Source organism: Amblyomma mixtum, chromosome 1, assembly GCF_055824585.1.
Source record: "Amblyomma mixtum isolate Tamu chromosome 1, ASM5582458v1, whole genome shotgun sequence".
In the NCBI taxonomy this organism is placed as follows: Eukaryota; Metazoa; Arthropoda; class Arachnida; order Ixodida; family Ixodidae; genus Amblyomma; species Amblyomma mixtum.
In genome coordinates this window covers 239,043,542-239,053,034 of record NC_143012.1, presented here as the reverse complement: position 1 = coordinate 239,053,034, position 9,493 = coordinate 239,043,542, and positions in this window count along the sequence as shown.

Here is a 9,493-nt window from a genome sequence, read left to right as displayed (position 1 = left end):
AAATATGTTTTCCCTGTTCACGATATCGTATGCACCGCTGATGTCCAGAAAGGCTAAATACAGAGGTCTGCTTTCCGCCTTAGCTATTTCTATGCATTGTGTAAGCACGAACAGGCTATCATCTAAGCGCCTACCCCTTCTGAAACCATTCTGAAGTTCTCCGAACAATGGCGCTCGATGCGCCATCCAGCCCCCCTAGTGGAGATTAGTGGATTTAACGTCCCAAAGCGACACAGGCTATGAGGGAGGCCGTTGTGAAGGACTCCGGAAATTTCGACCACCTGGGTTTTTTTAACGTGCTCTGACATCGCACAGTAGAATTAACGAAGCTATCCTGCCTACGCCATGGCCCGCGCCGATACTTCTTGGACTATATCTGACCCTGCTGCCGCAGCGGGGTGTCGATTTCATGCAAATCGCCAATAGACACTGAATTTTCTCTTCTTGTTTTCTTCTTTCAACAGATGCGTTAGACATTAGTATACAGAGAGGCTTGTAAAGGTCTGTGCGTAAGGCGAGGGGGGGGGGGGGTATGATGGTGCAATGTTTACTGTAGGGACTGTTTTTGCGCCCCCCTCTAGCCCATGTTATTAGGGGGGCCAATGCTCCCCTAGCCCTCCTCAGCGCACGCCATGGACCCCCCCCCCCCCCCCCTCCCTCCGTGGTCTTCTCCTACGACTACTAAATAATTTAATACTGAATTTTTCTTGATGCAGTTTCATTTCAATAACTGAGCGATAGTTGTGACGTGTAAGATGTGTATAAGTCACGGGTGGCACGAAAAAAAAAGAAAAATAATCGCTGATACGTACGTAGTTTTAGTTCACTTGAATTCTTATAGGCCAGACTGATTAAATAGCTGGAATGACAACAAAAGACGTATCAGTGGTTATAATGTAGATTTTTTTATGCCTAACGTGATATAAACACTTCTTGCATGTCAAAGCCATGGTTCGGTTGATGAAACAGAAAAAGCAGGACAGGGGAAATTCAGTTCTAAAACATTTAGCGGTCGTAGACGAATTCCACGTGGCGACCTACGTATTTTTATGCCTTTTGTATCATTAAAAAGAAGAAATCATGTAACTAAAATGAGGTGTCCATAGTCCTTTAAAGCTTTCCCTTAACCGGCATTTTTTTTTATAGCGAAAGATGTTATCCGGCGTAACTTGAGGGTGGTTAATACGGGAAAGAAGGAGGACGGCCGCCATGGAACCACCAGGAAGGCGGCTGCCGCGGAAGGAGTAGGCCAAGTGTAGACCAGAGGAATGCCCAACTGGAGGTTGGCTGCAACAGTAACCACTCGAACCATCCGGAGGGTAGTTGCCGCTGAAGAAGAAGGGTGTAGAGAGAGCGGACGAATGAGTAATCAGAAGGTGGTTACTACGGAACAAGGAGAGTTACCGTAATAGGAGCAGCACAGAGGGAAATAGGAATGCGTAACTGGAAGGTGGTTACCATAGAAGCAGAAGGGCACGACGAGATCGGAGCAGTGCGCAACAGGAGGGTAGCTGCCACGAGTACCACATGCGCATTGTACATGTCGTTTGTGTTTCCTCGTTTCCGTCCCGTCTTTTGCGCAAGTACGTACCCCTTTCAAGCTATGAACCAACTCGCCAAGATTAGAGTTTTAATTGAGTACCACATGGAGGGTGGTTACCTTGGAAGAAGATTTGTATGGTGAGGTCGTGGGATGGTTACTGTGGAAAGAGGAGGGAGAGTGTTGCGAGAGTGGAGGAATGTGGCGTGCTCCGTCTGCAGTGGCTGCTGCGAAATGCGCCGTCCGAGGACAGGATCGTCGGCTGTGGCGCCGCGCACTTGGAGTGGCGGATTGGAGAGGGTGCTAGCAGAAGAACGAGTATGTATGTATGTAAGACTTGTTAAGAGTGGACAACGTGGTCCTGGGAGCCGGGTGTGACTCATCGCAAAGCAAGGGATATGACGAGGCCTGGCGCCGGCGGCAGAAGCATTGACGACGACGGACGGGGTTGTTGCACTCCAAATCACCGAACCTCCGAACCGATCGAAGGGCGCTGTGTCCCACGGACCTGGGAGAAATTACTGTCAGACGAGTGTCGTCGTTAGGCAAAGATGCGGCGACAGCTTGCGACAGCAGCGGCAACGGTGAAAGCAGAGATGCACAGCAGCACGGCGGAAGCAGCGGTATACGTTGGCCGAGTCGGCCTTCGGGTCACCGGACGGGATGATGCTACGCAAGGTCACGCTGAGCGAGGCTGCTAATTGAAAGACGCTGTGTCGAAGGGGTCTCGTGCTTCGGCCATCCGGCGGGGGAGTTCGAGAAGGTTCAACCACCTGCGAGGAGACTGCGGGATTCTGCTTCCCCGCGGAGGCAACGTACAGAAAACTTGCAGCAGTGGTCAAGGTGACGCATCTGTGTTTGATGACTGTCTTCCACTTCTCATCCCCTGAGCTGTGAGAGAGAGAGAGAGCTTCAGCACCGCCCCGTGCCGTGGGTGGTACCGCCAGCGTCATCAATGGCCCATCCGATTGGACAACGTTATTAGAACTAAGTTCCCCAGTCAGGGATCTGGGGAACGCAAACCGTATTTAACGGGACGTTGTTTGTGATCGGAGCATTCGATTCGATTCCATTCTCTTCTGTAAATATGTAGAATAAACCCTTCTGTACAGTTTCCTCGATAACGCAGTACGACATCGTCATTCGGAGCCGGTACCTGCGGGGCTAAACGAGTTAGTCATCTCCAGGACCCCTCCGTCTTCAACTCTGGTTCCAGCGGTGGGATAGAAGCCCCATCTTTAACACTGGTTCCAGCGGTGGGATTGTGGGCCCCGTTCTCAACACTGGTTGGCAGCAGCTGGGATGGACCGTGCGACATCGTGCTTTCTCCACGGGTGAGCGTTTTGGTTTTTGCTATGGGATTCGCCAGGCTTTAGATTCAGAGAAAAATCTTGACTGGGAATCAAGGGTTTGTCATTTGAGAAGGGTTATTCTCAAGGCATTTTTTTTGAGTTAGCAGAGCCAAAGCGGAGAAAGTGTCACAATGGACCTAATGAGATTGTTGAAGTCGGACTTGCTGTTGATATGCGAGGAACTGTCAGTGGAAGTTCAGAACAAAGTAACCAAAATTGAACTGGGCGAAATCATTCTTAAACACGTCAAGGATAACGATCACCTAGCAGTTACATGGAACTTGATACAGGAGGAAAAAGCCCGTAAAGAAAAAGCCGAACAGGAGGAAAAAGCGCGCACAGAGGAAAAAGCGCGTAAAGAGGAAGCTGATCGGGAGTGGGAAAAAGAGAAAGAAAGAAAAAAATGGGAAGCTGAAAAGGACGAAATGGATCTAAAGCGTATACAGCTTGAAAACGAACTGCGAAGAAAAGGCGGTATTGTTAGAGCCGGAACTTCTGAAAGAGCAAGCGATGCTTATGAAATAGGTCCGCAGGCAAGACCCGAAAAGTCTGTGACCGTAGCCGAGTTGGTAAATCGCGACACCACGAGGGAAGTGGCAGAGAACGTGTGCAACCGGTACGGTAGTCCAAGGAAAGCCGCAGAATCCGAGACCGTGTCCAGTGTAGTTGGACGTAATGCTAAGAGAGAGCATTCCGAGATAGCGTCTCAACGACACGAGTGCGAGGATTCTCCTCCAAGTGAGGTAGGAGTGGCAATGGACAGCTTGGTCGGGACTGTTACGAGCGCGACCCTTTCAGTAGAGTTGATACAGGCGTCAAACCGGCAGGACCGCGAAAAGGGAGATTTTAATATCGGAAAAGGTTTCGAGGTAGAAACAGCGGAAACCCCCTTTGAGAGTAACAACCGCAGTAGAGAGAATGGCGCGCAGAGCGACAGCCAGGCGGGCTCAGTTGTAGCTGAGCACTGCAGTAGAGAGAATGACGCGCAGAGCGACAGCCAGGCGGGCTCAGTTGTAGCTGAGCACTGCAATGTAGAGAAAGACGCACAGAGCGACAGGCAAGCGGGCTCAGTAGTGGCTGAGCACTGCGATGTAGAGCATGACGCACAGAGCGACAGCCAGGCGGGCTCAGTTGTAGCTGAGCACTGCAATGCAGAGAATGGCGCGCAGAGCGACAGGCAAGCGGTATAGGACAACTCCCGAAGGAATGAGCCGGGGATCTCGGGGGAAGCTTCATATCCGGCTGTCAGCTGCGTGGAGCTGGCACTCTGCTGCGAAGGCACAGAGGCCAGTTTTGAATTCGAGGAAAATTTCCAAAGTGCGACGGAAAAACTAGAGATAGCTAGTTGTGATCAAGAAACGCACGCGGTACAGTCTAGGCGCAGAAAAAGAAAAACGGCAAGAACCCAGAGAAAACGAATCAAATTCAAAGCCCTAAATTCGGTTGCGCGGACAGGTGCGAAAGAAAGAAATGCGGTGGAAGGAAAGGCGAAGCCTTCCCGCGTTTCGCCTCGTAAACTTGCAGCTGCAGTTAATGATCTGACATGTGCAGCTCGTTCGAAGGCTGACTGCAGCAACGGAAAAGGAAGTGTGTGTTTTCCGACCAGAACAGGCGCGAAGTGCTTCAAGGGGCATCGGCCTGTAAGAAAGACTAGACCGCGCCGTCCGGACAAAAAGCCAGTTAGGAAAAAGGCAAAGCGGCCCAAGAGATCAGAAAGCGCCAGGTTACGCGGTACTCAGCGCATGCGAACGCAGGCGTCGAACAACCGAGACGACACATGCAGGCGTGTTCGGCGGGCGCACTTGAAAAGGAATCGTCCTTCACTTTTGGCCCCGCATTCTAAGAAGCGCGCATGGCGAATGAGTAGCCGAGCTTCCTGCTTGGGGCGGGAGAAAGGGGCACCTTCTCGCGCTGGTCACTGCTCGTTGTCCAGAGCCAGAGTCGGTAATCGACATTGTAGGCGCGACCAAGGTTTTCGGAGAGCCTCGAGGGGGCGCGGAAACGACAGGGAGAGTCGGGGATCGTTTTTTTCTGCAGCCTTATGTCACGAGTTGACCGCAGTACAATCAGTCAAAGCGCGACCCCGGCGGGCGCGTCTGAAATCCTAATCCTTTCAACTCGCCACGCGGGGGGGGGGGCTTCCCCCCCCCCCCCCCCCCCCCCCAGCGTGGCGATTCGAAGTAGCTGTTTCTTTTTTTTATTCCTCTTTTTTTTTCTGTGTGTGTTTATGAAATCAGGCAGGGAAAGGCTACTTTTGAGTTAAAACAAGTTGATCGGAGGTTACTGTTTTTTTTCCTTACCTTAGACAAAGGCTATGGTGTCACTGAGTTAGAAATCACAGGTGTCGATTTCACATGCTACCAAGAGATAACGGCACTCACAGGAGTGCAGCTCGAGTAGAACTACGCTTAGAGTCGCGTAGACGGAGCGTTGATCCCTTGACGAAAGGGAGCCCCACTGACGTATACTGAGATGACCTAAGAGAGAACTCTTTAAGGAGCCTGAGAGATGCGCTCGGGTCCAGACCTTTGCTTCGGACCACTTACTATGGTGAAGAGTTAAGTTCAGTGTGACGCCAGTGATAGAGGACTGGGTGCTATTTTAAGTCAAGTTGGCGACGGCCACGAAGAGCACCATGTTCAGTACGTCAGCCCCAGGCTGACATGTAGAGAAGCGTTAAGCGCTTTAGACAAAGAGCGCGCGTTTGGTTTAGGCGGCACAGATGCTGTCGGGTTACCAGAGCTACTTGAACGGCGCAAAGTTCATATTTGAGACTGACCATCGTCTCAAACGTGCTTATGACAGTTTTGTCCCCCCAAAAATGGTCGCTTGCTTAGACGGAGTCCTGCTCTCTAAAAACAGAATTTCTCGATGCGTTTCAGGAACGAAAAACCGCACGGAAATGCTGATGGATTCAGCCGATTGTTGTAGACAGGAGTACTTGGTAGGACCACCTACTGTGTGGGGTTTTGATTTTAACCTTGGTCCAAGCAGTCCGTCTTTGGCGATTTCAAAGGGGATATTTTGCGCTTTCTCGGCACCAAAATTGCGCCAAAATTCAGTCATGTTTTAGTAAACATTTATTGTCATTGTGGGAAGCCTGGTGGGTCTTTGGCAAATTCCGAGCGCTTGCTTGTGGGTCAGTGCCCTGTCTCGTGGAACAGTCTACTGATGCCATTCTTTGTTGAATGTTCGAGCTTGGATGCCATTTCTGGAAACCAGCCCTTCCACCCGACTCCGGCCTCATCTCTTCCTGCCCAGCGGTCGTGAACGCTGGCCATTCGAGATTTTTCGGGCCGCGGACGAGCTGTTAAGAGTGGACAACGTGGTCCTGGGAGCCGGGTGTGACTCATCGCAAAGCAAGGGATATGACGAGGCCTGGCGCCGGCGGCAGAAGCATTGACGACGACGGACGGGGTTGTTGCACTCCAAATCACCGAACCTCCGAACCGATCAAAGGGCGCTGTGTCCCACGGACCTGGGAGAAATTACTGTCAGACGAGTGTCGTCGTTAGGCAAAGATGCGGCGACAGCTTGCGACAGCAGCGGCAACGGTGAAAGCAGAGATGCACAGCAGCACGGCGGAAGCAGCGGTATACGTTGGCCGAGTCGGCCTTCGGGTCACCGGACGGGATGATGCTACGCAAGGTCACGCTGAGCGAGGCTGCTAATTGAAAGACGCTGTGTCGAAGGGGTCTCGTGCTTCGGCCATCCGGCGGGGGAGTTCGAGAAGGTTCAACCACCTGCGAGGAGACTGCGGGATTCTGCTTCCCCGCGGAGGCAACGTACAGAAAACTTGCAGCAGTGGTCAAGGTGACGCATCTGTGTTTGATGACTGTCTTCCACTTCTCATCCCCCGAGCTGTGAGAGAGCGAGAGAGCTTCAGCACCGCCCCGTGCCGTGGGTGGTACCGCCAGCGTCATCAATGGCCCATCCGATTGGACAACGTTATTCGAACTAAGTTCCCCAGTCAGGGATCTGGGGAACGCAAACCGTATTTAACGGGACGTTGTTTGTGATCGGAGCATTCGATTCGATTCCATTCTCTTCTGTAAATATGTAGAATAAACCCTTCTGTACAGTTTCCTCGATAACGCAGTCCGACATCGTCATTCGGAGCCGGTACCTGCGGGGCTAAACGAGTTAGTCATCTCCAGGACCCCTCCGTCTTCAACTCTGGTTCCAGCGGTGGGATAGAAGCCCCATCTTTAACACTGGTTCCAGCGGTGGGATTGTGGGCCCGTTCTCAACAGACTAAAACGGCAGCTCTATAACTGTACATATGTGCATGCCGCTCTCAAATCCTTTACCTCAGTATATCGCGAGACCCATGTTGGTCTTCCCGAGCTGCCGTACGGCTCATTTTTTCACAGATAGTTCTTCGGGAGGCTGTCTATCTCTCGACCAATGAGCTGATGCGCAGTGTCATGGTGGGTAGGTGGCAGTCCGATTGAGTTTATTTAAATTAATTCCTTTGCCTCCTGCCAATGTGGGCAGGTGTCATATCAGGGAATTCCAGCTCTGACATCAGCGAGGTTTTGGTGTCACAACTCTAAAGCTATCGCATTAAAATTGAGTGATGTTCAGGTAATGTGACAGGATCTTTAGTGTCAGCTGTGATGATGACAATGTAAGAAGGCCATACCTTATTGATTTTCACTCTGCGGCCATCTAGGGCTGGTCCTCTTCGCTTTGTAGGTGTGGCCTACTTTCCAGCCTTCCCCGCTGTGAAGGCGATTCTTCGGAATACTGCCTGCTCGCCAGACATTGCCATGAGCCGCCGAGGAATCATCAGAGTTAACAACCTCCTTTCACAAGAACCATATCGTTAAGCGCTGCCCTTGTCGGTCACTATCCATCATGTCCACTCAGGCAATGACGTGCATAGGAAGCGCGCTGGCAACCCCGAAATGAATGCCTCCTACTCATGCAGCCGTCTGGTGGTGGAAAACAGTCCTACTGATGACACACGCAGCGAACGACGCGCCCAACCATGTGGTGTGGGAGATACAAAAGGGCAAATCGAAAATTGTAGGTGACACTTAAGCTCTGCCTTAAGGGTGTGACGCGGTAGGGCAATGGGTTAATTTCCACACATACAGAGGGTCATTCTTTACATTCATAGACCCCTGGGTGTCCTCATATCCCTCCTGGCGCAATGGTGCAGTGGTTAAGGGGTGCGCCACTGCCCTGCGATGGCAGGTGCTCCCAGCGACGGGCCTTGTGCGCCCAGCTTGCTCTTCCCAAGAGATCAATCATTAATTCAACTGCCACCTTCCACGGTGGGCAGTTTGCTCACTATCCGATGGGCAGGCTGCGACGACGCCGCAAGGTCATCTGACCTAGGCGGCCCACCTGCCTCCTTCTGGGGACCACATGCCAGAGCCATTCCCGCGATTTTTTGCTCACAATTCCGGCAACGCTGACACTGAATTTTCTGAAGAACGGGGCCTTTAAGCGCACGCCATGGACCCCCCCCCCATGGACACACTCTCACTGACCTCTAGCTCTAATCCACGGCATAGAAGATGTGAGCGATATCTGGTCCGCCCCTCCCCCACTCCTCTTTCTGCATCAAGAGAGCGTTCACTGTGAGGGCCACATGAGCCAGACCCACCCATCTCGATCACAAAATCTATTGGTGGATGGAAATCTATTGGAATATTGGTGGAGTGTTCCCGGTGTTAAGAGCGAAACGGGTTGGTGTGGAACCTTTCATGCTTAGTATTTTACAGCGCAGCTGTTAATAGCTCATTTACCGGTTGGGCGTTGGTGTTGGTGGCGTAGCAAGCTCACGTGACTAGCCAGGGGTGGTATTCTGCCGGTGTCGCCTTTTGCGACATGTCGCATATGGGCGGGGCCTAAAAAAGTGCTTGCAGATGCTCGAAGAAACGGAAAAAGCCGCCGGCACTTTCGTCTGCGGTGCATTCATTCACTCCGAGAAGCGACAATTTACCACTGCTGATTCACTAGCAGCAGTAGTTTCGTATCTTTTATAGCAAGAATATTTGCCATCACATGACGTCTAATGTTCAAAAAACATTTGCAAATTTAATATAAACTCGCTTTACTTCATTTAAGTCTATAAAACACCGCGAAAAAGCTCCAAATCTATTTTTCTTTCGTTCCGGACGGTTGTGCTAGGTTTCGGCTGCGTTTCGGGCAGTTGCAGACGGTAGCAGTGTAGCTGGAGGTCCCATTAGGCTTGCGCGCTCCAGAATCGAGAGCGTATCTAAAAAACTAGGCTGAATTGCAGCTTAAACTTTATCGTCGAAGCAAGGTAAGTCATAGCGAAAAGTAACAACACCAGTAGTTGCCGGTAAACATGCCGACCGGAATCGCAAGGACTGCTGAATTGGCTGAAGCGGGCGGCTCTCGCTTGAAAGGACGTCGCCATGTTTTCACGCCAAGGGCGCAAAAGCCGCAACTGCCGATTGCGTTCGTACGCTAACGGTAGCCCGTCGCCCGCGCGAATCGCTTCAGCGCATTCCGTTGTTCGACTAAGCGTAGTAAATTGGGGCGACGTCACGATGACGTAGCAGGAAGGCGGGTCCGTGTCGTCACGCCGCCGTCACCGCGGCTCGAGCCAATCAGCGAAGAG